This window comes from Oncorhynchus mykiss, unplaced genomic scaffold (assembly GCF_057628025.1).
Source record: "Oncorhynchus mykiss isolate SJ-2025 unplaced genomic scaffold, ASM5762802v1 scaffold93, whole genome shotgun sequence".
Classification (NCBI taxonomy): domain Eukaryota; kingdom Metazoa; phylum Chordata; class Actinopteri; order Salmoniformes; family Salmonidae; genus Oncorhynchus; species Oncorhynchus mykiss.
The window spans coordinates 940,036-966,827 of NW_028322092.1; the positions used below are offsets into that span (position 1 = coordinate 940,036).

The 26,792-nt window shown below is 44.1% G+C and overlaps 20 non-coding genes across 20 annotated transcripts; all 20 read left to right on the forward strand.

Moving 5' to 3' along the window:
* The first annotated feature begins 2,373 nt into the window (after positions 1–2,373).
* Positions 2,374–2,446, forward strand: trnak-cuu (transfer RNA lysine (anticodon CUU)). Its single transcript has one exon. It is a non-coding gene; the product is annotated as a tRNA-Lys (tRNA).
* A 1,571-nt stretch (positions 2,447–4,017) lies between these two features.
* trnak-cuu (transfer RNA lysine (anticodon CUU)) lies at positions 4,018–4,090 on the forward strand. Its single transcript has one exon. It is a non-coding gene; the product is annotated as a tRNA-Lys (tRNA).
* A 923-nt stretch (positions 4,091–5,013) lies between these two features.
* trnak-cuu (transfer RNA lysine (anticodon CUU)) lies at positions 5,014–5,086 on the forward strand. Its single transcript has one exon. It is a non-coding gene; the product is annotated as a tRNA-Lys (tRNA).
* A 1,004-nt stretch (positions 5,087–6,090) lies between these two features.
* On the forward strand, positions 6,091–6,163 carry trnak-cuu (transfer RNA lysine (anticodon CUU)). The gene has a single exon. It is a non-coding gene; the product is annotated as a tRNA-Lys (tRNA).
* Positions 6,164–6,669: 506 nt separating this feature from the next.
* Positions 6,670–6,742, forward strand: trnak-cuu (transfer RNA lysine (anticodon CUU)). The gene has a single exon. It is a non-coding gene; the product is annotated as a tRNA-Lys (tRNA).
* A 1,419-nt stretch (positions 6,743–8,161) lies between these two features.
* trnak-cuu (transfer RNA lysine (anticodon CUU)) lies at positions 8,162–8,234 on the forward strand. The gene has a single exon. It is a non-coding gene; the product is annotated as a tRNA-Lys (tRNA).
* A 1,419-nt stretch (positions 8,235–9,653) lies between these two features.
* trnak-cuu (transfer RNA lysine (anticodon CUU)) lies at positions 9,654–9,726 on the forward strand. The gene has a single exon. It is a non-coding gene; the product is annotated as a tRNA-Lys (tRNA).
* Positions 9,727–12,557: 2,831 nt separating this feature from the next.
* trnak-cuu (transfer RNA lysine (anticodon CUU)) lies at positions 12,558–12,630 on the forward strand. The gene has a single exon. It is a non-coding gene; the product is annotated as a tRNA-Lys (tRNA).
* A 262-nt stretch (positions 12,631–12,892) lies between these two features.
* On the forward strand, positions 12,893–12,965 carry trnak-cuu (transfer RNA lysine (anticodon CUU)). The gene has a single exon. It is a non-coding gene; the product is annotated as a tRNA-Lys (tRNA).
* A 922-nt stretch (positions 12,966–13,887) lies between these two features.
* Positions 13,888–13,960, forward strand: trnak-cuu (transfer RNA lysine (anticodon CUU)). The gene has a single exon. It is a non-coding gene; the product is annotated as a tRNA-Lys (tRNA).
* A 425-nt stretch (positions 13,961–14,385) lies between these two features.
* Positions 14,386–14,458, forward strand: trnak-cuu (transfer RNA lysine (anticodon CUU)). The gene has a single exon. It is a non-coding gene; the product is annotated as a tRNA-Lys (tRNA).
* Positions 14,459–15,795: 1,337 nt separating this feature from the next.
* On the forward strand, positions 15,796–15,868 carry trnak-cuu (transfer RNA lysine (anticodon CUU)). The gene has a single exon. It is a non-coding gene; the product is annotated as a tRNA-Lys (tRNA).
* Positions 15,869–16,374: 506 nt separating this feature from the next.
* On the forward strand, positions 16,375–16,447 carry trnak-cuu (transfer RNA lysine (anticodon CUU)). Its single transcript has one exon. It is a non-coding gene; the product is annotated as a tRNA-Lys (tRNA).
* A 1,402-nt stretch (positions 16,448–17,849) lies between these two features.
* trnak-cuu (transfer RNA lysine (anticodon CUU)) lies at positions 17,850–17,922 on the forward strand. Its single transcript has one exon. It is a non-coding gene; the product is annotated as a tRNA-Lys (tRNA).
* A 921-nt stretch (positions 17,923–18,843) lies between these two features.
* On the forward strand, positions 18,844–18,916 carry trnak-cuu (transfer RNA lysine (anticodon CUU)). The gene has a single exon. It is a non-coding gene; the product is annotated as a tRNA-Lys (tRNA).
* Positions 18,917–20,317: 1,401 nt separating this feature from the next.
* Positions 20,318–20,390, forward strand: trnak-cuu (transfer RNA lysine (anticodon CUU)). Its single transcript has one exon. It is a non-coding gene; the product is annotated as a tRNA-Lys (tRNA).
* A 3,278-nt stretch (positions 20,391–23,668) lies between these two features.
* On the forward strand, positions 23,669–23,741 carry trnak-cuu (transfer RNA lysine (anticodon CUU)). The gene has a single exon. It is a non-coding gene; the product is annotated as a tRNA-Lys (tRNA).
* A 534-nt stretch (positions 23,742–24,275) lies between these two features.
* trnak-cuu (transfer RNA lysine (anticodon CUU)) lies at positions 24,276–24,348 on the forward strand. Its single transcript has one exon. It is a non-coding gene; the product is annotated as a tRNA-Lys (tRNA).
* Positions 24,349–25,261: 913 nt separating this feature from the next.
* On the forward strand, positions 25,262–25,334 carry trnak-cuu (transfer RNA lysine (anticodon CUU)). The gene has a single exon. It is a non-coding gene; the product is annotated as a tRNA-Lys (tRNA).
* Positions 25,335–25,758: 424 nt separating this feature from the next.
* On the forward strand, positions 25,759–25,831 carry trnak-cuu (transfer RNA lysine (anticodon CUU)). Its single transcript has one exon. It is a non-coding gene; the product is annotated as a tRNA-Lys (tRNA).
* Positions 25,832–26,792: the final 961 nt, after the last annotated feature.

Sequence of the window (26,792 nt, forward strand, 5' to 3'; positions counted from 1 at the left end):
AGTGCTCTATAAAGGAAGGGCCCGCAGTGCTCTATAAAGGAAGGGCCCGCAGTGCTCTATAAAGGAAGGGCCCACAGTGCTCTATAAAGGAAGGGCCCGCAGTGCTCTCTAAAGGAAGGGCCCGCAGTGCTCTATAAAGGAAGGGCCCGCAGTGCTCTAGAAAGGAAGGGCCCACAGTGCTCTAGAAAGGAAGGGCCCACAGTGCTCTAGAAAGGAAGGGCCCACAGTGCTCTAGAAAGGAAGGGCCCACAGTGCTCTAGAAAGGAAGGGCCCACAGTGCTCTATAAAGGAAGGGCCCACAGTGCTCTATTGCAGAAAGTGCCCACAGTGCTCTATAAAGGAAGGGCCCACAGTGCTCTATAAAGGAAGGACCCACATTGCTCTATAAAGGAAGGACCCACATTGCTCTATAAAGGAAGGGCCCACAGTGCTCTATGAAGAAAGGGCCCACAGTGCTCTATAAAGGAAGGGCCCACAGTGCTCTATAAAGGAAGGGCCCACAGTGCTCTATAAAGGAAGGGCCCACAGTGCTCTATAAAGGAAGGGCCCACAGTGCTCTATAAAGGAAGGGCCCATAGTGCTCTATAAAGGAAGGGCCCACAGTGCTCTATGAATGAAGGGCCCACAGTGCTCTATAAAGGAAGGGCACACAGCGCTAGATAGGGTATCATTTCAGACTCAACCTCTGTCCTCTCAGTGTGATGGTGTTAGATCTGATGACATCCGTGTTGGTTCTCCTTCAGAAGTGAGGAAAGGAGAGGAGAGTAGAGGATGGGAGAGGAGGGGGAGGAGTGGGGAGGAGGCAGAGGGAAGACAGGAGGGAAGGGGCTGAGGAGAGGAAAGGAGAGAAGGGGGGAGGAGTGGGGAGGAGGCAGAGGGAAGACAGGAGGGAAGGGGCTGAGGAGGGGCCAGGAGAGGAAAGGAGAGGAAAGGAGAGGAGAGGAGAGGAGAGGAGAGGAGGAGAGGGGGGAGGAGGCAGAGGGAAGACAGGAGGGAAGGGGCTGAGGAGAGGAGAGGAAAGGAGAGGAGAGGAGATGAGAGGAGGAGAGAGGCTACGTTCCTCCCTCCTTTGTTCTCCCCCAACCTCTTTGTTGTGCACGTGTGTGTGTGTGTGTGTGTGTGTGTGTGTGTGTGTGTGTGTGTGTGTGTGTGTGTGTGCGTGCGTGTGTGTTGTGCACGACTGTGTGTCCGCGGTGGTTTCATTTGCCTTCTGCCTCCTGAATATTCATGGGCGGAGGGGTCAGACCTGGTGGAGAGCAGATTTAATTGGTCTGATGGTCAGGGGGGATCCTCCACCCAGACTCCCATTGGAGCACAGAGATCATACTGTTTTGATCATACTGTTATTATCATAATGTTAATAATAACGTGACATCAGGACAGTCAGTCAGTCAGGAACCCAGTTGGTTCTATCAGTACTCAGTCCCAGAACTATAAATACTGTAGTAGTTGATGGTAGTTGATGGTTCTATCAGTACTCAGTCCCAGAACTATAAATACTGGAGGGTAGGTGATAGTAATATCAACCTGTGATCCGGGTCAACAGCATCAATGTAACAATATAACTTTAATCCGTCCCCTCGCCCCTACCCGGGTGTGAACCAGGGACCCTCTGCACACATCAACAGTCACCCTCAAAGCATCGTTACCAATTGCTCCCTAAAAGCTTCGGCCCTTGCAGGGCAAGGGAAACCACTACTTCAAGGTCTCAGAGCAAGTGACGTCACCAATTGTTACGCTATTAGCACGCACCACCGCTGACTAGCAAGCAATTTCACATTGGTTACAATTGCACCACAGGATCCATTAACAAACAATCTCACTGATCATCATATTTTGCAGAAACGGAGCTGTACGATATTCAGACAAAATCAGGTAACTGTCTAGCTCAGTCGGTAGAGGATGAGACTCTTAATCTCAGGGTCTTGTGTTCGAGCCCCACGTTTGGTAATTATTTTCTCTGCCTATTTTCTCTGCCTTCGTAAACAGCCATCCGCTTGGAATTTCGAGCAGGCTTGCCACCCTGCATAGTTGGTGATACAGAAGGCTATTAATTTGTATTCTTGCTCTGCCTGCACTCTGACCTGTCATCTGAATGACATACCTATTACCAATGAATTGTACTCCTAAATGGCTTGAATAAATTATCATTTTCCGGACAAGAAATAGACAGGCAGAGGCTTCAAGAACAATACTTGCTCCTGGCGGGGCTTGAACTCATAACCTTGTCATCTAATTGCTGTATACTGCTGTATAAGTACAACACGCTAACAGATTGCACCACAGGATCCGTCAACAACACTCACTGATCACCATATTTTGCAGAAACTGGGATGTACGATATTCAAACCAAGTCAAAATCACCATTGAGGCACCTGGCTAGCTCAGTCGGTAGAGCATGAGACTCTTAATCTCAGGGTCGTGGGTTCGAGCCCCACGTTAGGTGATTATTTTCTCTGCCGAAGCACCAACTCACTTCGCAAACAACCATCCGCTTGGAATTTCGAGCAGGCTTGCTGCCCTGCATAGTTGGTGATACAGAAGGCTATGAATTTGTATTCTAGCTCTGCCTGCACTCTGACCTGTCATCTGAATGACATACCTATTACCAATGAATTGTACTCCTAAATGGATTGAAAAATTATCATTTTCCGGACAAGAAATAGACAGGCAGCGGCTTCAAGACCAATACTTGCTCCTGGTGGGGCTTGAACTCATAACCTTCGCATCTAATTGCTGTATACTGCTGTATAAGTACAACACGCTAACAGATTGCACCACAGGATCCATCAAAAACACGCACTGATCACCATATTTTGCAGAAACTGGGATGTACGATATTCGATATATACGATATATAGCACGTTAGGTGATTATTTTCTCTGCCGAAGCACCAACTCACTTCGCAAACAACCATCCGCTTGGAATTTCGAACAGGCTTGCCACTCTGCATGGTTGGTGATACAGAAGGCTATGAATTTGTATTCTAGCTCTGCCTGCACTCTGACCTGTCATCTCAATGACATACCTATTACCAATGAATTGTACTCCTAAATGGCTTGAATAAATTATCATTTTCCGGACAAGAAATAGACAGGCAGAGGCTTCAAGAACAATACTTGCTCCTAGTGGGGCTTGAACTCATAACCTTGTCATCTAATTGCTGTATACTGCTGTATAAGTACAAGACGCTAACATATTGCACCACAGGAGCCATCAACAACACTCACTGATCACCATATTTTGCAGAAACTGGGATGTACGATTTTCAAACCAAGTCAAAATCACCATTGAGGCTTGGAATTTCGAGCAGGCTTGCATAGTTGGTGATACAGAAGGCTATGAATTTGTATTCTAGCTCTGCCTGCACTCTGACCTGTCATCTGAATGACATACCTATTACCAATGAATTGTACTCCTAAATGGCTTGAATAAATTATCATTTTCCGGACAAGAAATAGACAGGCAGAGGCTTCAAGAACAATACTTGCTCCTAGTGGGGCTTGAACTCATAACCTTGTCATCTAATTGCTGTATACTGCTGTATAAGTACAACACGCTAACATATTGCACCACAGGATCCATCAACAACACTCACTGATCACCATATTTTGCAGAAACTGGGATGTACGATTTTCAAACCAAGTCAAGATCACCATTGAGGTACCTGGCTAGCTCAGTCGGTAGAGCATGAGACTCTTAATCTCAGGGTCGTGGGTTCGAGCCCCACGTTGGGTGATTATTTTCTCTGCCGAAGCACCAACTCACTTCCCAAACAACCATCCGCTTGGAATTTCGAGCAGGCTTGCATAGTTGGTGATACAGAAGGCTATGAATTTGTATTCTAGCTCTGCCTGCACTCTGACCTGTCATCTGAATGACATACCTATTACCAATGAATTGTACTCCTAAATGGATTGAAAAATTATCATTTTCCGGACAAGAAATAGACAGGCAGCTGCTTCAAGAACAATACTTGCTCCTGGTGGGGCTAACATATTGCACCACAGGATCCAAGCCTGGCTAGCTCAGTCGGTAGAGCATGAGACTCTTAATCTCAGGGTCGTGGGTTCGAGCCCCACGTTAGGTGATTATTTTCTCTGCCGAAGCACCAACTCACTTCGCAAACAACAATCCGCTTGGAATTTCGAACAGGCTTGCCACTCTGCATGGTTGGTGATACAGAAGGCTATGAATTTGTATTCTAGCTCTGCCTGCACTCTGACCTGTCATCTGAATGACATACCTATTACCAATGAATTGTACTCCTAAATGGCTTGAATAAATTATCATTTTCCGGACAAGAAATAGACAGGCAGAGGCTTCAAGAACAATACTTGCTCCTAGTGGGGCTTGAACTCATAACCTTGTCATCTAATTGCTGTATACTGCTGTATAAGTACAACACGCTAACAGATTGCACCACAGGATCCATCAACAACACTCACTGATCACCATATTTTGCAGAAACTGGGATGTACGATATTCAAACCAAGTCAGGATCACCATTGAGGTACCTGGCTAGCTCAGTCGGTAGAGCATGAGACTCTTAATCTCAGGGTTGTGGGTTCGAGCCCCACGTTGGGTGATTATTTTCTCTGCCGAAGCACCAACTCACTTCGCAAACAACCATCCGCTTGGAATTTCGAGCAGGCTTGCCACCCTGCATAGTTGGTGATACAGAAGGCTATGAATTTGTATTCTTGCTCTGCCTGCACTCTGACCTGTCATCTGAATGACATACCTATTACCAATGAATTGTACTCCTAAATGGCTTGAATAAATTATCATTTTCCGGACAAGAAATAGACAGGCAGAGGCTTCAAGAACAATACTTGCTCCTAGTGGGGCTTGAACTCATAACCTTGTCATCTAATTGCTGTATACTGCTGTATAAGTACAACACGCTAACATATTGCACCACAGGATCCATCAACAACACTCACTGATCACCATAGTTTGCAGAAACTGGGATGTACGATTTTCAAACCAAGTCAAGATCACCATTGAGGTACCTGGCTAGCTCAGTCGGTAGAGCATGAGACTCTTAATCTCATGGTCGTGGGTTCGAGCCCCACGTTGGGTAATTATTTTCTCTGCCGAAGCACCAACTCACTTCGCAAACAACCATCCGCTTGGAATTTCGACAGGCTTACCACCCTGCATAGTTGGTGATACAGAAGGCTATGAATTTGTATTCTATCTCTGCCTGCACTCTGACCTGTCTTCTCAATGACATACCTATTACCAATGAATTGTACTCCTAAATGGCTTGAATAAATTATCATTTTCCGGACAAGAAATAGACAGACAGAGGCTTCAAGAAGAATACTTGCTCCTGGTGGGGCTTGAACTCATAACCTTGTCATCTAATTGCTTTATACTGCTGTATAAGTACAACACGCTAACAGATTGCACCACAGGATCCATCAACAACACTCACCTTGTCATCTAATTGCTGTATACTGCTGTATAAGTACAACACGCTAACAGATTGCACCACAGGATCCATCAACAACACTCACTGATCACCATATTTTGCAGAAACTGGGATGTACGATATTCAAACCAAGTCAGGATCACCATTGAGGTACCTGGCTAGCTCAGTCGGTAGAGCATGAGACTCTTAATCTCAGGGTCGTGGGTTCGAGCCCCACGTTGGGTGATTATTTTCTCTGCCGAAGCACCAACTCACTTCGCAAACAACCATCCGCTTGGAATTTCGAGCAGGCTTGCCACCCTGCATAGTTGGTGATACAGAAGGCTATGAATTTGTATTCTTGCTCTGCCTGCACTCTGACCTGTCATCTGAATGACATACCTATTACCAATGAATTGTACTCCTAAATGGCTTGAATAAATTATCATTTTCCGGACAAGAAATAGACAGGCAGAGGCTTCAAGAACAATACTTGCTCCTAGTGGGGCTTGAACTCATAACCTTGTCATCTAATTGCTGTATACTGCTGTATAAGTACAACACGCTAACATATTGCACCACAGGATCCATCAACAACACTCACTGATCACCATAGTTTGCAGAAACTGGGATGTACGATTTTCAAACCAAGTCAAGATCACCATTGAGGTACCTGGCTAGCTCAGTCGGTAGAGCATGAGACTCTTAATCTCATGGTCGTGGGTTCGAGCCCCACGTTGGGTAATTATTTTCTCTGCCGAAGCACCAACTCACTTCGCAAACAACCATCCGCTTGGAATTTCGACAGGCTTACCACCCTGCATAGTTGGTGATACAGAAGGCTATGAATTTGTATTCTATCTCTGCCTGCACTCTGACCTGTCTTCTCAATGACATACCTATTACCAATGAATTGTACTCCTAAATGGCTTGAATAAATTATCATTTTCCGGACAAGAAATAGACAGACAGAGGCTTCAAGAAGAATACTTGCTCCTGGTGGGGCTTGAACTCATAACCTTGTCATCTAATTGCTTTATACTGCTGTATAAGTACAACACGCTAACAGATTGCACCACAGGATCCATCAACAACACTCACCTTGTCATCTAATTGCTGTATACTGCTGTATAAGTACAACACGCTAACAGATTGCACCACAGGATCCATCAACAACACTCACTGATCACCATATTTTGCAGAAACTGGGATGTACGATATTCAAACCAAGTCAAAATCACCATTGAGGCACCTGGCTAGCTCAGTCGGTAGAGCATGAGACTCTTAATCTCAGGGTCGTGGGTTCGAGCCCCACGTTAGGTGATTATTTTCTCTGCCGAAGCACCAACTCACTTCGCAAACAACCATCCGCTTGGAATTTCGACAGGCTTGCCACCCTGCATAGTTGGTGATACAGAAGGCTATGAATTTGTATTCTATCTCTGCCTGCACTCTGACCTGTCATCTCAATGACATACCTATTACCAATGAATTGTACTCCTAAATGGCTTGAATAAATTATCATTTTCCGGACAAGAAATAGACAGGCAGAGGCTTCAAGAACAATACTTGCTCCTGACGGGGCTTGAACTCATAACCTTGTCATCTAATTGCTGTATACTGCTGTATAAGTACAACACGCTAACAGATTGCACCACAGGATCCATCAACAACACTCACGGATCACCATATTTTGCAGAAACTGGGATGTACGATATTCAAACCAAGTCAAAATCACCATTGAGGCACCCGGCTAGCTCAGTCGGTAGAGCATGAGACTCTTAATCTCAGGGTCGTTGGTTCGAGCCCCACGTTAGGTGATTATTTTCTCTGCCGAAGCACCAACTCACTTCGCAAACAACAATCCGCTTGGAATTTCGAACAGGCTTGCCACTCTGCATGGTTGGTGATACAGAAGGCTATGAATTTGTATTCTAGCTCTGCCTGCACTCTGACCTGTCATCTGAATGACATACCTATTACCAATGAATTGTACTCCTAAATGGCTTGAATAAATTATCATTTTCCGGAAAGAAATAGACAGGCAGAGGCTTCAAGAACAATACTTGCTCCTAGTGGGGCTTGAACTCATAACCTTGTCATCTAATTGCTGTATACTGCTGTATAAGTACAACACGCTAACAGATTGCACCACAGGATCCATCAACAACACTCACTGATCACCATATTTTGCAGAAACTGGGATGTACGATATTCAAACCAAGTCAGGATCACCATTGAGGTACCTGGCTAGCTCAGTCGGTAGAGCATGAGACTCTTAATCTCAGGGTCGTGGGTTCGAGCCCCACGTTGGGTGATTATTTTCTCTGCCGAAGCACCAACTCACTTCGCAAACAACCATCCTCTTGGAATTTCGAGCAGGCTTGCCACCCTGCATAGTTGGTGATACAGAAGGCTATGAATTTGTATTCTTGCTCTGCCTGCACTCTGACCTGTCATCTGAATGACATACCTATTACCAATGAATTGTACTCCTAAATGGCTTGAATAAATTATCATTTTCCGGACAAGAAATAGACAGGCAGAGGCTTCAAGAACAATACTTGCTCCTGGTGGGGCTTGAACTCATAACCTTGTCATCTAATTGCTGTATACTGCTGTATAAGTACAACACGCTAACAGATTGCACCACAGGATCCATCAACAACACTCACTGATCACCATATTTTGCAGAAACTGGGATGTACGATATTCAAACCAAGTCAAAATCACCATTGAGGCACCTGGCTAGCTCAGTCGGTAGAGCATGAGACTCTTAATCTCAGGGTCGTGGGTTCGAGCCCCACGTTAGGTGATTATTTTCTCTGCCGAAGCACCAACTCACTTCGCAAACAACCATCCGCTTGGAATTTCGACAGGCTTGCCACCCTGCATAGTTGGTGATACAGAAGGCTATGAATTTGTATTCTATCTCTGCCTGCACTCTGACCTGTCATCTCAATGACATACCTATTACCAATGAATTGTACTCCTAAATGGCTTGAATAAATTATCATTTTCCGGACAAGAAATAGACAGGCAGAGGCTTCAAGAACAATACTTGCTCCTGACGGGGCTTGAACTCATAACCTTGTCATCTAATTGCTGTATACTGCTGTATAAGTACAACACGCTAACAGATTGCACCACAGGATCCATCAACAACACTCACGGATCACCATATTTTGCAGAAACTGGGATGTACGATATTCAAACCAAGTCAAAATCACCATTGAGGCACCCGGCTAGCTCAGTCGGTAGAGCATGAGACTCTTAATCTCAGGGTCGTTGGTTCGAGCCCCACGTTAGGTGATTATTTTCTCTGCCGAAGCACCAACTCACTTCGCAAACAACAATCCGCTTGGAATTTCGAACAGGCTTGCCACTCTGCATGGTTGGTGATACAGAAGGCTATGAATTTGTATTCTAGCTCTGCCTGCACTCTGACCTGTCATCTGAATGACATACCTATTACCAATGAATTGTACTCCTAAATGGCTTGAATAAATTATCATTTTCCGGAAAGAAATAGACAGGCAGAGGCTTCAAGAACAATACTTGCTCCTAGTGGGGCTTGAACTCATAACCTTGTCATCTAATTGCTGTATACTGCTGTATAAGTACAACACGCTAACAGATTGCACCACAGGATCCATCAACAACACTCACTGATCACCATATTTTGCAGAAACTGGGATGTACGATATTCAAACCAAGTCAGGATCACCATTGAGGTACCTGGCTAGCTCAGTCGGTAGAGCATGAGACTCTTAATCTCAGGGTCGTGGGTTCGAGCCCCACGTTGGGTGATTATTTTCTCTGCCGAAGCACCAACTCACTTCGCAAACAACCATCCTCTTGGAATTTCGAGCAGGCTTGCCACCCTGCATAGTTGGTGATACAGAAGGCTATGAATTTGTATTCTTGCTCTGCCTGCACTCTGACCTGTCATCTGAATGACATACCTATTACCAATGAATTGTACTCCTAAATGGCTTGAATAAATTATCATTTTCCGGACAAGAAATAGACAGGCAGAGGCTTCAAGAACAATACTTGCTCCTGGTGGGGCTTGAACTCATAACCTTGTCATCTAATTGCTGTATACTGCTGTATAAGTACAACACGCTAACAGATTGCACCACAGGATCCATCAACAACACTCACTGATCACCATATTTTGCAGAAACTGGGATGTACGATATTCAAACCAAGTCAAAATCACCATTGAGGCACCTGGCTAGCTCAGTCGGTAGAGCATGAGACTCTTAATCTCAGGGTCGTGGGTTCGAGCCCCACGTTAGGTGATTATTTTCTCTGCCGAAGCACCAACTCACTTCGCAAACAACCATCCGCTTGGAATTTCGAACAGGCTTGCCACTCTGCATGGTTGGTGATACAGAAGGCTATGAATTTGTATTCTAGCTCTGCCTGCACTCTGACCTGTCATCTGAATGACATACCTATTACCAATGAATTGTACTCCTAAATGGCTTGAATAAATTATCATTTTCCGGACAAGAAATAGACAGGCAGAGGCTTCAAGAACAATACTTGCTCCTAGTGGGGCTTGAACTCATAACCTTGTCATCTAATTGCTGTATACTGCTGTATAAGTACAACACGCTAACATATTGCACCACAGGATCCATCAACAACACTCACTGATCACCATATTTTGCAGAAACTGGGATGTACGATTTTCAAACCAAGTCAAGATCACCATTGAGGTACCTGGCTAGCTCAGTCGGTAGAGCATGAGACTCTTAATCTCATGGTCGTGGGTTCGAGCCCCACTTGGGGTAATTATTTTCTCTGCCGAAGCACCAACTCACTTCGCAAACAACCATCCGCTTGGAATTTCGACAGGCTTACCACCCTGCATAGTTGGTGATACAGAAGGCTATGAATTTGTATTCTATCTCTGCCTGCACTCTGACCTGTCATCTCAATGACATACCTATTACCAATGAATTGTACTCCTAAATGGCTTGAATAAATTATCATTTTCCGGACAAGAAATAGACAGGCAGAGGCTTCAAGAACAATACTTGCTCCTAGTGGGGCTTGAACTCATAACCTTGTCATCTAATTGCTGTATACTGCTGTTTAAGTACAACACGCTAACAGATTGCACCACAGGATCCATCAACAACACTCACTGATCACCATATTTTGCAGAAACTGGGCTGTACGATATTCGTACCAAGTCAAAAATACTATTGAGGCACCTGGCTAGCTCAGTCGGTAGAGCATGAGACTCTTAATCTCATGGTCGTGGGTTCGAGCCCCACTTGGGGTAATTATTTTCTCTGCCGAAGCACCAACTCACTTCGCAAACAACCATCCGCTTGGAATTTCGAGCAGGCTTGCCACCCTGCATAGTTGGTGATACAGAAGGCTATGAATTTGTATTCTATCTCTGCCTGCACTCTGACCTGTCATCTCAATGACATACCTATTACCAATGAATTGTACTCCTAAATGGCTTGAATAAATTGTCATTTTCCGGACAAGAAATAGACAGGCAGAGGCTTCAAGAAGAGTACTTGCTCCTGGTGGGGCTTGAACTCATAACCTTGTCATCTAATTGCTGTATACTGCTGTATAAGTACAACACGCTAACAGATTGCACCACAGGATCCATCAACAACACTCACTGATCACCATATTTTGCAGAAACTGGGATGTACGATTTTCAAACCAAGTCAAGATCACCATTGAGGTACCTGGCTAGCTCAGTCGGTAGAGCATGAGACTCTTAATCTCATGGTCGTGGGTTCGAGCCCCACTTTGGGTAATTATTTTCTCTGCCGAAGCACCAACTCACTTCGCAAACAACCATCCGCTTGGAATTTCGACAGGCTTACCACCCTGCATAGTTGGTGATACAGAAGGCTATGAATTTGTATTCTATCTCTGCCTGCACTCTGACCTGTCATCTCAATGACATACCTATTACCAATGAATTGTACTCCTAAATGGCTTGAATAAATTATCATTTTCCGGACAAGAAATAGACAGGAAGAGGCTTCAAGAACAGATTGCACCACAGGATCCATCAACAACACTCACTGATCACCATATTTTGCAGAAACTGGGATGTACGATATTCGTACCAAGTCAAAAACACTATTGAGGCACCTGGCTAGCTCAGTCGGTAGAGCATGAGACTCTTAATCTCAGGGTCGTGGGTTCGTGCCCCACGTTAGGTGATTATTTTCTCTGCCGAAGCACCAACTCACTTCGCAAACAACCATCCGCTTGGAATTTCGAGCAGGCTTGCCACCCTGCATAGTTGGTGATACAGAAGGCTATGAATTTGTATTCTATCTCTGCCTGCACTCTGACCTGTCATCTGAATGACATACCTATTACCAATGAATTGTACTCCTAAATGGCTTGAATAAATTATCATTTTCCGGACAAGAAATAGACAGGCAGAGGCTTCAAGAACAATACTTGCTCCTAGTGGGGCTTGAACTCATAACCTTGTCATCTAATTGCTGTATACTGCTGTATAAGTACAACACGCTAACAGATTGCACCACAGGATCCATCAACAACACTCACTGATCACCATATTTTGCAGAAACTGGGATGTACGATATTCAAACCAAGTCAGGATCACCATTGAGGTACCTGGCTAGCTCAGTCGGTAGAGCATGAGACTCTTAATCTCAGGGTCGTGGGTTCGAGCCCCACGTTGGGTGATTATTTTCTCTGCCGAAGCACCAACTCACTTCGCAAACAACCATCCGCTTGGAATTTCGAGCAGGCTTGCCACCCTGCATAGTTGGTGATACAGAAGGCTATGAATTTGTATTCTTGCTCTGCCTGCACTCTGACCTGTCATCTGAATGACATACCTATTACCAATGAATTGTACTCCTAAATGGCTTGAATAAATTATCATTTTCCGGACAAGAAATAGACAGGCAGAGGCTTCAAGAACAATACTTGCTCCTAGTGGGGCTTGAACTCATAACCTTGTCATCTAATTGCTGTATACTGCTGTATAAGTACAACACGCTAACATATTGCACCACAGGATCCATCAACAACACTCACTGATCACCATAGTTTGCAGAAACTGGGATGTACGATTTTCAAACCAAGTCAAGATCACCATTGAGGTACCTGGCTAGCTCAGTCGGTAGAGCATGAGACTCTTAATCTCATGGTCGTGGGTTCGAGCCCCACGTTGGGTAATTATTTTCTCTGCCGAAGCACCAACTCACTTCGCAAACAACCATCCGCTTGGAATTTCGACAGGCTTACCACCCTGCATAGTTGTTGATACAGAAGGCTATGAATTTGTATTCTATCTCTGCCTGCACTCTGACCTGTCTTCTCAATGACATACCTATTACCAATGAATTGTACTCCTAAATGGCTTGAATAAATTATCATTTTCCGGACAAGAAACTGGGATGTACGATATTCAAACCAAGTCAAAATCACCATTGAGGCACCTGGCTAGCTCAGTCGGTAGAGCATGAGACTCTTAATCTCAGGGTCGTGGGTTCGAGCCCCACGTTAGGTGATTATTTTCTCTGCCGAAGCACCAACTCACTTCGCAAACAACCATCCGCTTGGAATTTCGACAGGCTTGCCACCCTGCATAGTTGGTGATACAGAAGGCTATGAATTTGTATTCTATCTCTGCCTGCACTCTGACCTGTCATCTCAATGACATACCTATTACCAATGAATTGTACTCCTAAATGGCTTGAATAAATTATCATTTTCCGGACAAGAAATAGACAGGCAGAGGCTTCAAGAACAATACTTGCTCCTGACGGGGCTTGAACTCATAACCTTGTCATCTAATTGCTGTATACTGCTGTATAAGTACAACACGCTAACAGATTGCACCACAGGATCCATCAACAACCCTCACTGATCACCATATTTTGCAGAAACTGGGCTGTACGATATTCATACCAATTCAAAAATACTATTGAGGCACCTGGCTAGCTCAGTCGGTAGAGCATGAGACTCTTAATCTCAGGGTCGTGGGTTTGAGCCCCACGTTAGGTGATTATTTTCTCTGCCGAAGCACCAACTCACTTCGCAAACAACCATCCGCTTGGAATTTCGAGCAGGCTTGCCACCCTGCATAGTTGGTGATACAGAAGGCTATGAATTTGTATTCTATCTCTGCCTGCACTCTGACCTGTCATCTCAATGACATACCTATTACCAATGAATTGTACTCCTAATTTGCTTGAATAAATTATCATTTTCCGGACAAGAAATAGACAGGCAGAGGCTTCAAGAACAATACTTGCTCCTAGTGGGGCTTGAACTCATAACCTTGTCATCTAATTGCTGTATACTGCTGTTTAAGTACAACACGCTAACAGATTGCACCACAGGATCCATCAACAACACTCACTGATCACCATATTTTGCAGAAACTGGGCTGTACGATATTCGTACCAAGTCAAAAATACTATTGAGGCACCTGGCTAGCTCAGTCGGTAGAGCATGAGACTCTTAATCTCAGGGTCGTGGGTTCGAGCCCCACGTTAGGTGATTATTTTCTCTGCCGAAGCACCAACTCACTTCGCAAACAACCATCCGCTTGGAATTTCGAGCAGGCTTGCCACCCTGCATAGTTGGTGATACAGAAGGCTATGAATTTGTATTCTATCTCTGCCTGCACTCTGACCTGTCATCTGAATGACATACCTATTACCAATGAATTGTACTCCTAAATGGCTTGAATAAATTGTCATTTTCCGGACAAGAAATAGACAGGCAGAGGCTTCAAGAACAATACTTGCTCCTGGTGGGGCTTGAACTCATAACCTTGTCATCTAATTGCTGTATACTGCTGTATAAGTACAACACGCTAACAGATTGCACCACAGGATCCATCAACAACCCTCACTGATCACCATATTTTGCAGAAACTGGGCTGTACGATATTCATACCAAGTCAAAAATACTATTGAGGCACCTGGCTAGCTCAGTCGGTAGAGCATGAGACTCTTAATCTCAGGGTCGTGGGTTCGAGCCCCACGTTAGGTGATTATTTTCTCTGCCGAAGCACCAACTCACTTCGCAAACAACCATCCGCTTGGAATTTCGAGCAGGCTTGCCACCCTGCATAGTTGGTGATACAGAAGGCTATGAATTTGTATTCTATCTCTGCCTGCACTCTGACCTGTCTTCTCAAGACATACCTATTACCAATGAATTGTACTCCTAAATGGCTTGAATAAATTATCATTTTCCGGACAAGAAATAGACAGGCAGAGGCTTCAAGAAGAGTACTTGCTCCTGGTGGGGCTTGAACTCATAACCTTGTCATCTAATTGCTGTATACTGCTGTATAAGTACAACACGCTAACAGATTGCACCACAGGATCCATCAACAACACTCACTGATCACCATATTTTGCAGAAACTGGGATGTACGATTTTCAAACCAAGTCAAGATCACCATTGAGGTACCTGGCTAGCTCAGTCGGTAGAGCATGAGACTCTTAATCTCATGGTCGTGGGTTCGAGCCCCACTTTGGGTAATTATTTTCTCTGCCGAAGCACCAACTCACTTCGCAAACAACCATCCGCTTGGAATTTCGACAGGCTTACCACCCTGCATAGTTGGTGATACAGAAGGCTATGAATTTGTATTCTATCTCTGCCTGCACTCTGACCTGTCATCTCAATGACATACCTATTACCAATGAATTGTACTCCTAAATGGCTTGAATAAATTATCATTTTCCGGACAAGAAATAGACAGGAAGAGGCTTCAAGAACAGATTGCACCACAGGATCCATCAACAACACTCACTGATCACCATATTTTGCAGAAACTGGGATGTACGATATTCGTACCAAGTCAAAAACACTATTGAGGCACCTGGCTAGCTCAGTCGGTAGAGCATGAGACTCTTAATCTCAGGGTCGTGGGTTCGTGCCCCACGTTAGGTGATTATTTTCTCTGCCGAAGCACCAACTCACTTCGCAAACAACCATCCGCTTGGAATTTCGAGCAGGCTTGCCACCCTGCATAGTTGGTGATACAGAAGGCTATGAATTTGTATTCTATCTCTGCCTGCACTCTGACCTGTCATCTGAATGACATACCTATTACCAATGAATTGTACTCCTAAATGGCTTGAATAAATTATCATTTTCCGGACAAGAAATAGACAGGCAGAGGCTTCAAGAACAATACTTGCTCCTAGTGGGGCTTGAACTCATAACCTTGTCATCTAATTGCTGTATACTGCTGTATAAGTACAACACGCTAACATATTGCACCACAGGATCCATCAACAACACTCACTGATCACCATAGTTTGCAGAAACTGGGATGTACGATTTTCAAACCAAGTCAAGATCACCATTGAGGTACCTGGCTAGCTCAGTCGGTAGAGCATGAGACTCTTAATCTCATGGTCGTGGGTTCGAGCCCCACGTTGGGTAATTATTTTCTCTGCCGAAGCACCAACTCACTTCGCAAACAACCATCCGCTTGGAATTTCGACAGGCTTACCACCCTGCATAGTTGTTGATACAGAAGGCTATGAATTTGTATTCTATCTCTGCCTGCACTCTGACCTGTCTTCTCAATGACATACCTATTACCAATGAATTGTACTCCTAAATGGCTTGAATAAATTATCATTTTCCGGACAAGAAATAGACAGACAGAGGCTTCAAGAAGAATACTTGCTCCTGGTGGGGCTTGAACTCATAACCTTGTCATCTAATTGCTTTATACTGCTGTATAAGTACAACACGCTAACAGATTGCACCACAGGATCCATCAACAACACTCACCTTGTCATCTAATTGCTGTATACTGCTGTATAAGTACAACACGCTAACAGATTGCACCACAGGATCCATCAACAACACTCACTGATCACCATATTTTGCAGAAACTGGGATGTACGATATTCAAACCAAGTCAAAATCACCATTGAGGCACCTGGCTAGCTCAGTCGGTAGAGCATGAGACTCTTAATCTCAGGGTCGTGGGTTCGAGCCCCACGTTAGGTGATTATTTTCTCTGCCGAAGCACCAACTCACTTCGCAAACAACCATCCGCTTGGAATTTCGACAGGCTTGCCACCCTGCATAGTTGGTGATACAGAAGGCTATGAATTTGTATTCTATCTCTGCCTGCACTCTGACCTGTCATCTCAATGACATACCTATTACCAATGAATTGTACTCCTAAATGGCTTGAATAAATTATCATTTTCCGGACAAGAAATAGACAGGCAGAGGCTTCAAGAACAATACTTGCTCCTGACGGGGCTTGAACTCATAACCTTGTCATCTAATTGCTGTATACTGCTGTATAAGTACAACACGCTAACAGATTGCACCACAGGATCCATCAACAACCCTCACTGATCACCATATTTTGCAGAAACTGGGCTGTACGATATTCATACCAATTCAAAAATACTATTGAGGCACCTGGCTAGCTCAGTCGGTAGAGCATGAGACTCTTAATCTCAGGGTCGTGGGTTTGAGCCCCACGTTAGGTGATTATTTTCTCTGCCGAAGCACCAACTCACTTCGCAAACAACCATCCGCTTGGAATTTCGAGCAGGCTTGCCACCCTGCATAGTTGGTGATACAGAAGGCTATGAATTTGTATTCTATCTCTGCCTGCACTCTGACCTGTCATCTCAATGACATACCTATTACCAATGAATTGTACTCCTAAATGGCTTGAATAAATTATCATTTTCCGGACAAGAAATAGACAGGCAAGAAGAATACTTGCTCCTGGTGGGGCTTGAACTCATAACCTTGTCATCTAATTGCTTTATACTGCTGTATAAGTACAACACGCTAACAGATTGCACCACAGGATCCATCAACAACACTCACTGATCACCATATTTTGCAGAAACTGGGATGTACGATATTCAAACCAAGTCAAGATCAGCATTGAGGTACCTGGCTAGCTCAGTCGGTAGAGCATGAGACTCTTAATCTCAGGGTCGTGGGTTCGAGCCCCACGTTGGGTGATTATTTTCTCTGCCGAAGCACCAACTCACTTCGCAAACAACCATCCGCTTGGAATTTCGAGCACCCTGCATAGTTGGTGATACAGAAGGCTATGAATTTGTATTCTATCTCTGCCTGCACTCTGACCTGTCATCTGAATGACATACCTATTACCAATGAATTGTACTCCTAAATGGCTTGAATAAATTATCATTTTCCGGACAAGAAATAGACAGGCAGAGGCTTCAAGAACAATACTTGCTCCTAGTGGGGCTTGAACTCATAACCTTGTCATCTAATTGCTGTATACTGCTGTTTAAGTACAACACGCTAACAGATTGCACCACAGGATCCATCAACAACACTCACTGATCACCATATTTTGCAGAAACTGGGCTGTACGATATTCGTACCAAGTCAAAAATACTATTGAGGCACCTGGCTAGCTCAGTCGGTAGAGCATGAGACTCTTAATCTCAGGGTCGTGGGTTCGAGCCCCACGTTAGGTGATTATTTTCTCTGCCGAAGCACCAACTCACTTCGCAAACAACCATCCGCTTGGAATTTCGAGCAGGCTTGCCACCCTGCATAGTTGGTGATACAGAAGGCTATGAATTTGTATTCTATCTCTGCCTGCACTCTGACCTGTCATCTGAATGACATACCTATTACCAATGAATTGTACTCCTAAATGGCTTGAATAAATTATCATTTTCCGGACAAGAAATAGACAGGCAGAGGCTTCAAGAACAATACTTGCTCCTAGTGGGGCTTGAACTCATAACCTTGTCATCTAATTGCTGTATACTGCTGTATAAGTACAACACGCTAACATATTGCACCACAGGATCCATCAACAACACTCACTGATCACCATATTTTGCAGAAACTGGGATGTACGATTTTCAAACCAAGTCAAGATCACCATTGAGGTACCTGGCTAGCTCAGTCGGTAGAGCATGAGACTCTTAATCTCAGGGTCTTGGTTCGAGCCCCATGTTGGGTAATTATTTTCTCTGCCGAAGCACCAACTCACTTGGCAAACAACCATCCGCTTGGAATTTCGACAGGCTTGCCACCCTGCATAGTTGGTGATACAGAAGGCTATGAATTTGTATTCTATCTCTGCCTGCACTCTGACCTGTCATCTCAATGACATACCTATTACCAATGAATTGTACTCCTAAATGGCTTGAATAAATTATCATTTTCCGGACAAGAAATAGACAGGCAGAGGCTTCAAGAACAATACTTGCTCCTAGTGGGGCTTGAACTCATAACCTTGTCATCTAATTGCTGTATACTGCTGTTTAAGTACAACCCGATAACAGATTGCACCACAGGATCCATCAACAACACTCACTGATCACCATATTTTGCAGAAACTGGGATGTACGATATTCAAACCAAGTCAAAAATACTATTGAGGCACCTGGCTAGCTCAGTCGGTAGAGCATGAGACTCTTAATCTCAGGGTCGTGGGTTCGAGCCCCACGTTAGGTGATTATTTTCTCTGCCGAAGCACCAACTCACTTCGCAAACAACCATCCGCTTGGAATTTCGAGCAGGCTTGCCACTCTGCATAGTTGGTGATACAGAAGGCTATGAATTTGTATTCTATCTCTGCCTGCACTCTGACCTGTCATCTCAATGACATACCTATTACCAATGAATTGTACTCCTAAATGGCTTGAATAAATTATCATTTTCCGGACAAGAAATAGACAGGCAAGAAGAATACTTGCTCCTGGTGGGGCTTGAACTCATAACCTTGTCATCTAATTGCTTTATACTGCTGTATAAGTACAACACGCTAACAGATTGCACCACAGGATCCATCAACAACACTCACTGATCACCATATTTTGCAGAAACTGGGATGTACGATATTCAAACCAAGTCAAGATCAGCATTGAGGTACCTGGCTAGCTCAGTCGGTAGAGCATGAGACTCTTAATCTCAGGGTCGTGGGTTCGAGCCCCACGTTGGGTGATTATTTTCTCTGCCGAAGCACCAACTCACTTCGCAAACAACCATCCGCTTGGAATTTCGAGCACCCTGCATAGTTGGTGATACAGAAGGCTATGAATTTGTATTCTATCTCTGCCTGCACTCTGACCTGTCATCTGAATGACATACCTATTACCAATGAATTGTACTCCTAAATGGCTTGAATAAATTATCATTTTCCGGACAAGAAATAGACAGGCAGAGGCTTCAAGAACAATACTTGCTCCTAGTGGGGCTTGAACTCATAACCTTGTCATCTAATTGCTGTATACTGCTGTTTAAGTACAACACGCTAACAGATTGCACCACAGGATCCATCAACAACACTCACTGATCACCATATTTTGCAGAAACTGGGATGTACGATTTTCAAACCAAGTCAAGATCACCATTGAGGTACCTGGCTAGCTCAGTCGGTAGAGCATGAGACTCTTAATCTCAGGGTCTTGGTTCGAGCCCCACGTTGGGTAATTATTTTCTCTGCCGAAGCACCAACTCACTTGGCAAACAACCATCCGCTTGGAATTTCGACAGGCTTGCCACCCTGCATAGTTGGTGATACAGAAGGCTATGAATTTGTATTCTATCTCTGCCTGCACTCTGACCTGTCATCTCAATGACATACCTATTACCAATGAATTGTACTCCTAAATGGCTTGAATCAATTATCATTTTCCGGACAAGAAATAGACAGGCAGAGGCTTCAAGAACAATACTTGCTCCTAGTGGGGCTTGAACTCATAACCTTGTCATCTAATTGCTGTATACTGCTGTTTAAGTACAACACGCTAACTGATTGCGCCACAGGATCCATCAACAACACTCACTGATCACCATATTTTGCAGAAACTGGGCTGTACGATATTCGTACCAAGTCAAAAATACTATTGAGGCACCTGGCTAGCTCAGTCGGTAGAGCATGAGACTCTTAATCTCAGGGTCGTGGGTTCGAGCCCCACGTTAGGTGATTATTTTCTCTGCCGAAGCACCAACTCACTTCGCAAACAACCATCCGCTTGGAATTTCGAGCAGGCTTGCCACTCTGCATAGTTGGTGATACAGAAGGCTATGAATTTGTATTCTATCTCTGCCTGCACTCTGACCTGTCATCTCAATGACATACCTATTACCAATGAATTGTACTCCTAAATGGCTTGAATAAATTATCATTTTCCGGACCAGAAATAGACAGGCAGAGGCTTCAAGAACAATACTTGCTCCTGGTGGGGCTTGAACTCATAACCTTGTCATCTAATTGCTGTATACTGCTGTATAAGTACAACACGCTAACAGATTGCACCACAGGATCCATCAACAACACTCTCACTGATCACCATATTTTGCAGAAACTGGGATGTACGATATTCAAACCAAGTCAAGATCACCATTGAAGTACCTGGCTAGCTCAGTCGGTACAGCATGAGACTCTTAATCTCAGGGTCGTGGGTTCGAGCCCCACGTTGGGTGATTATTTTCTCTGCCGAAGCACCAACTCACTTCGCAAACAACCATCCGCTTGGAATTTCGAGCAGGCTTGCCACCCTGCATAGTTGGTGATACAGAAGGCTATGAATTTGTATTCTATCTCTGCCTGCACTCTGACCTGTCATCTCAATGACATACCTATTACCAATGAATTGTACTCCTAAATGGCTTGAATAAATTATCATTTTCCGGACAAGAAATAGACAGGCAAGAAGAATACTTGCTCCTGGTGGGGCTTGAACTCATAACCTTGTCATCTAATTGCTTTATACTGCTGTATAAGTACAACACGCTAACAGATTGCACCACAGGATCCATCAACAACACTCACTGATCACCATATTTTGCAGAAACTGGGATGTACGATATTCAAACCAAGTCAAGATCAGCATTGAGGTACCTGGCTAGCTCAGTCGGTAGAGCATGAGACTCTTAATCTCAGGGTCGTGGGTTCGAGCCCCACGTTGGGTGATTATTTTCTCTGCCGAAGCACCAACTCACTTCGCAAACAACCATCCGCTTGGAATTTCGAGCACCCTGCATAGTTGGTGATACAGAAGGCTATGAATTTGTATTCTATCTCTGCCTGCACTCTGACCTGTCATCTGAATGACATACCTATTACCAATGAATTGTACTCCTAAATGGCTTGAATAAATTATCATTTTCCGGACAAGAAATATACAGGCAGAGGCTTCAAGAACAATACTTGCTCCTAGTGGGGCTTGAACTCATAACCTTGTCATCTAATTGCTGTATACTGCTGTTTAAGTACAACACGCTAACAGATTGCACCACAGGATCCATCAACAACACTCACTGATCACCATATTTTGCAGAAACTGGGATGTACGATTTTCAAACCAAGTCAAGATCACCATTGAGGTACCTGGCTAGCTCAGTTGGTAGAGCATGAGACTCTTAATCTCAGGGTCTTGGTTCGAGCCCCACGTTGGGTAATTATTTTCTCTGCCGAAGCACCAACTCACTTGGCAAACAACCATCCGCTTGGAATTTCGACAGGCTTGCCACCCTGCATAGTTGGTGATACAGAAGGCTATGAATTTGTATTCTATCTCTGCCTGCACTCTGACCTGTCATCTCAATGACATACCTATTACCAATGAATTGTACTCCTAAATGGCTTGAATCAATTATCATTTTCCGGACAAGAAATAGACAGGCAGAGGCTTCAAGAACAATACTTGCTCCTAGTGGGGCTTGAACTCATAACCTTGTCATCTAATTGCTGTATACTGCTGTTTAAGTACAACACGCTAACAGATTGCACCACAGGATCCATCAACAACACTCACTGATCACCATATTTTGCAGAAACTGGGCTGTACGATATTCGTACCAAGTCAAAAATACTATTGAGGCACCTGGCTAGCTCAGTCGGTAGAGCATGAGACTCTTAATCTCAGGGTCGTGGGTTCGAGCCCCACGTTGGGTGATTATTTTCTCTGCCGAAGCACCAACTCACTTCGCAAACAACCATCCGCTTGGAATTTCGAGCAGGCTTGCCACCCTGCATAGTTGGTGATACAGAAGGCTATGAATTTGTATTCTATCTCTGCCTGCACTCTGACCTGTCATCTCAATGACATACCTATTACCAATGAATTGTACTCCTAAATGGCTTGAATAAATTAACATTTTCCGGACAAGAAATAGACAGGCAAGAAGAATACTTGCTCCTGGTGGGGCTTGAACTCATAACCTTGTCATCTAATTGCTTTATACTGCTGTATAAGTACAACACGCTAACAGATTGCACCACAGGATCCTGGCTAGCTCAGTCGGTAGAGCATGAGACTCTTAATCTCAGGGTCGTGGGTTCGAGCCGTTGGGTGATTATTTTCTCTGCCGAAGCACCAACTCACTTCGCAAACAACCATCCGCTTGGAATTTCGAGCACCCTGCATAGTTGGTGATACAGAAGGCTATGAATTTGTATTCTATCTCTGCCTGCACTCTGACCTGTCATCTGAATGACATACCTATTACCAATGAATTGTACTCCTAAATGGCTTGAATAAATTATCATTTTCCGGACAAGAAATAGACAGGCAAGAAGAATACTTGCTCCTGGTGGGGCTTGAACTCATAACCTTGTCATCTAATTGCTTTATACTGCTGTATAAGTACAACACGCTAACAGATTGCACCACAGGATCCATCAACAACACTCACTGATCACCATATTTTGCAGAAACTGGGATGTACGATATTCAAACCAAGTCAAGATCACCATTGAGGTACCTGGCTAGCTCAGTCGGTAGAGCATGAGACTCTTAATCTCAGGGTCTTGGTTCGAGCCCCACGTTGGGTAATTATTTTCTCTGCCGAAGCACCAACTCACTTGGCAAACAACCATCCGCTTGGAATTTCGAGCAGGCTTGCCACCCTGCATAGTTGGTGATACAGAAGGCTATGAATTTGTATTCTATCTCTGCCTGCACTCTGACCTGTCATCTGAATGACATACCTATTACCAATGAATTGAACTCCTAAATGGCTTGAATAAATTATCATTTTCCGGACAAGAAATAGACAGGCAGAGGCTTCAAGAACAATACTTGCTCCTAGTGGGGCTTGAACTCATAACCTTGTCATCTAATTGCTGTATACTGCTGTATAAGTACAACACGCTAACATATTGCACCACAGGATCCATCAACAACACTCACTGATCACCATATTTTGCAGAAACTGGGATGTACGATTTTCAAACCAAGTCAAGATCACCATTGATGTACCTGGCTAGCTCAGTCGGTAGAGCATGAGACTCTTAATCTCAGGGTCGTGGGTTCGAGCCCCACGTTGGGTAATTATTTTCTCTGCCGAAGCACCAACTCACTTGGCAAACAACCATCCGCTTGGAATTTCGACAGGCTTGCCACCCTGCATAGTTGGTGATACAGAAGGCTATGAATTTGTGTTCTATCTCTGCCTGCACTCTGACCTGTCATCTCAATGAAATACCTATTACCAATGAATTGTACTCCTAAATGGCTTGAATAAATTATCATTTTCCGGACAAGAAATAGACAGGCAGAGGCTTCAAGAACAATACTTGCTCCTAGTGGGGCTTGAACTCATAACCTTGTCATCTAATTGCTGTATACTGCTGTTTAAGTACAACACGCTAACAGATTGCACCACAGGATCCATCAACAACACTCACTGATCACCATATTTTGCAGAAACTGGGCTGTACGATATTCGTACCAAGTCAAAAACACTATTGAGGCACCTGGCTAGCTCAGTCGGTAGAGCATGAGACTCTTAATCTCAGCCCCACCATATTTTGCAGAAACTGGGATGTACGATTTTCAAACCAAGTCAAGATCACCATTGATGTACCTGGCTAGCTCAGTCGGTAGAGCATGAGACTCTTAATCTCAGGGTCGTGGGTTCGAGCCCCACGTTAGGTGATTATTTTCTCTGCCGAAGCACCAACTCACTTCGCAAACAACCATCCGCTTGGAATTTCGAGCAGGCTTGCCTTCCTGCATAGTTGGTGATACAGAAGGCTATGAATTTGTATTCTATCTCTGCCTGCACTCTGACCTGTCATCTGAATGACATACCTATTACCAATGAATTGTACTCCTAAATGGCTTGAATAAATTATCATTTTCCGGACAAGAAATAGACAGGCAAGAAGAATACTTGCTCCTGGTGGGGCTTGAACTCATAACCTTGTCATCTAATTGCTTTATACTGCTGTATAAGTACAACACGCTAACAGATTGCACCACAGGATCCATCAACAACACTCACTGATCACCATATTTTGCAGAAACTGGGATGTACGATATTCAAACCAAGTCAAGATCACCATTGAGGTACCTGGCTAGCTCAGTCGGTAGAGCATGAGACTCTTAATCTCAGGGTCTTGGTTCGAGCCCCACGTTGGGTAATTATTTTCTCTGCCGAAGCACCAACTCACTTGGCAAACAACCATCCGCTTGGAATTTCGAGCAGGCTTGCCACCCTGCATAGTTGGTGATACAGAAGGCTATGAATTTGTATTCTATCTCTGCCTGCACTCTGACCTGTCATCTGAATGACATACCTATTACCAATGAATTGAACTCCTAAATGGCTTGAATAAATTATCATTTTCCGGACAAGAAATAGACAGGCAGAGGCTTCAAGAACAATACTTGCTCCTAGTGGGGCTTGAACTCATAACCTTGTCATCTAATTGCTGTATACTGCTGTATAAGTACAACACGCTAACATATTGCACCACAGGATCCATCAACAACACTCACTGATCACCATATTTTGCAGAAACTGGGATGTACGATTTTCAAACCAAGTCAAGATCACCATTGATGTACCTGGCTAGCTCAGTCGGTAGAGCATGAGACTCTTAATCTCAGGGTCGTGGGTTCGAGCCCCACGTTGGGTAATTATTTTCTCTGCCGAAGCACCAACTCACTTGGCAAACAACCATCCGCTTGGAATTTCGACAGGCTTGCCACCCTGCATAGTTGGTGATACAGAAGGCTATGAATTTGTGTTCTATCTCTGCCTGCACTCTGACCTGTCATCTCAATGAAATACCTATTACCAATGAATTGTACTCCTAAATGGCTTGAATAAATTATCATTTTCCGGACAAGAAATAGACAGGCAGAGGCTTCAAGAACAATACTTGCTCCTAGTGGGGCTTGAACTCATAACCTTGTCATCTAATTGCTGTATACTGCTGTTTAAGTACAACACGCTAACAGATTGCACCACAGGATCCATCAACAACACTCACTGATCACCATATTTTGCAGAAACTGGGCTGTACGATATTCGTACCAAGTCAAAAACACTATTGAGGCACCTGGCTAGCTCAGTCGGTAGAGCATGAGACTCTTAATCTCAGGGTCGTGGGTTCGAGCCCCACGTTAGGTGATTATTTTCTCTGCCGAAGCACCAACTCACTTCGCAAACAACCATCCGCTTGGAATTTCGAGCAGGCTTGCCTTCCTGCATAGTTGGTGATACAGAAGGCTATGAATTTGTATTCTATCTCTGCCTGCACTCTGACCTGTCATCTGAATGACATACCTATTACCAATGAATTGTACTCCTAAATGGCTTGAATAAATTATCATTTTCCGGACAAGAAATAGACAGGCAAGAAGAATACTTGCTCCTGGTGGGGCTTGAACTCATAACCTTGTCATCTAATTGCTTTATACTGCTGTATAAGTACAACACGCTAACAGATTGCACCACAGGATCCATCAACAACACTCACTGATCACCATATTTTGCAGAAACTGGGATGTACGATATTCAAACCAAGTCAAGATCACCATTGAGGTACCTGGCTAGCTCAGTCGGTAGAGCATGAGACTCTTAATCTCAGGGTCGTGAGCCCCACGTTAGGTGATTATTTTCTCTGCCGAAGCACCAACTCACTTCGCAAACAACCATCCGCTTGGAATTTCGAGCAGGCTTGCCACTCTGCATAGTTGGTGATACAGAAGGCTATGAATTTGTATTCTATCTCTGCCTGCACTCTGACCTGTCATCTGAATGACATACCTATTACCAATGAATTGTACTCCTAAATGGCTTGAATAAATTATCATTTTCCGGACAAGAAATAGACAGGCAAGAAGAATACTTGCTCCTGGTGGGGCTTGAACTCATAACCTTGTCATCTAATTGCTTTATACTGCTGTATAAGTACAACACGCTAACAGATTGCACCACAGGATCCATCAACAAGACTCACTGATCACCATATTTTGCAGAAACTGGGATGTACGATATTCAAACCAAGTCAAGATCACCATTGAGGTACCTGGCTAGCTCAGTCGGTAGAGCATGAGACTCTTAATCTCAGGGTCGTGGGTTCGAGCCC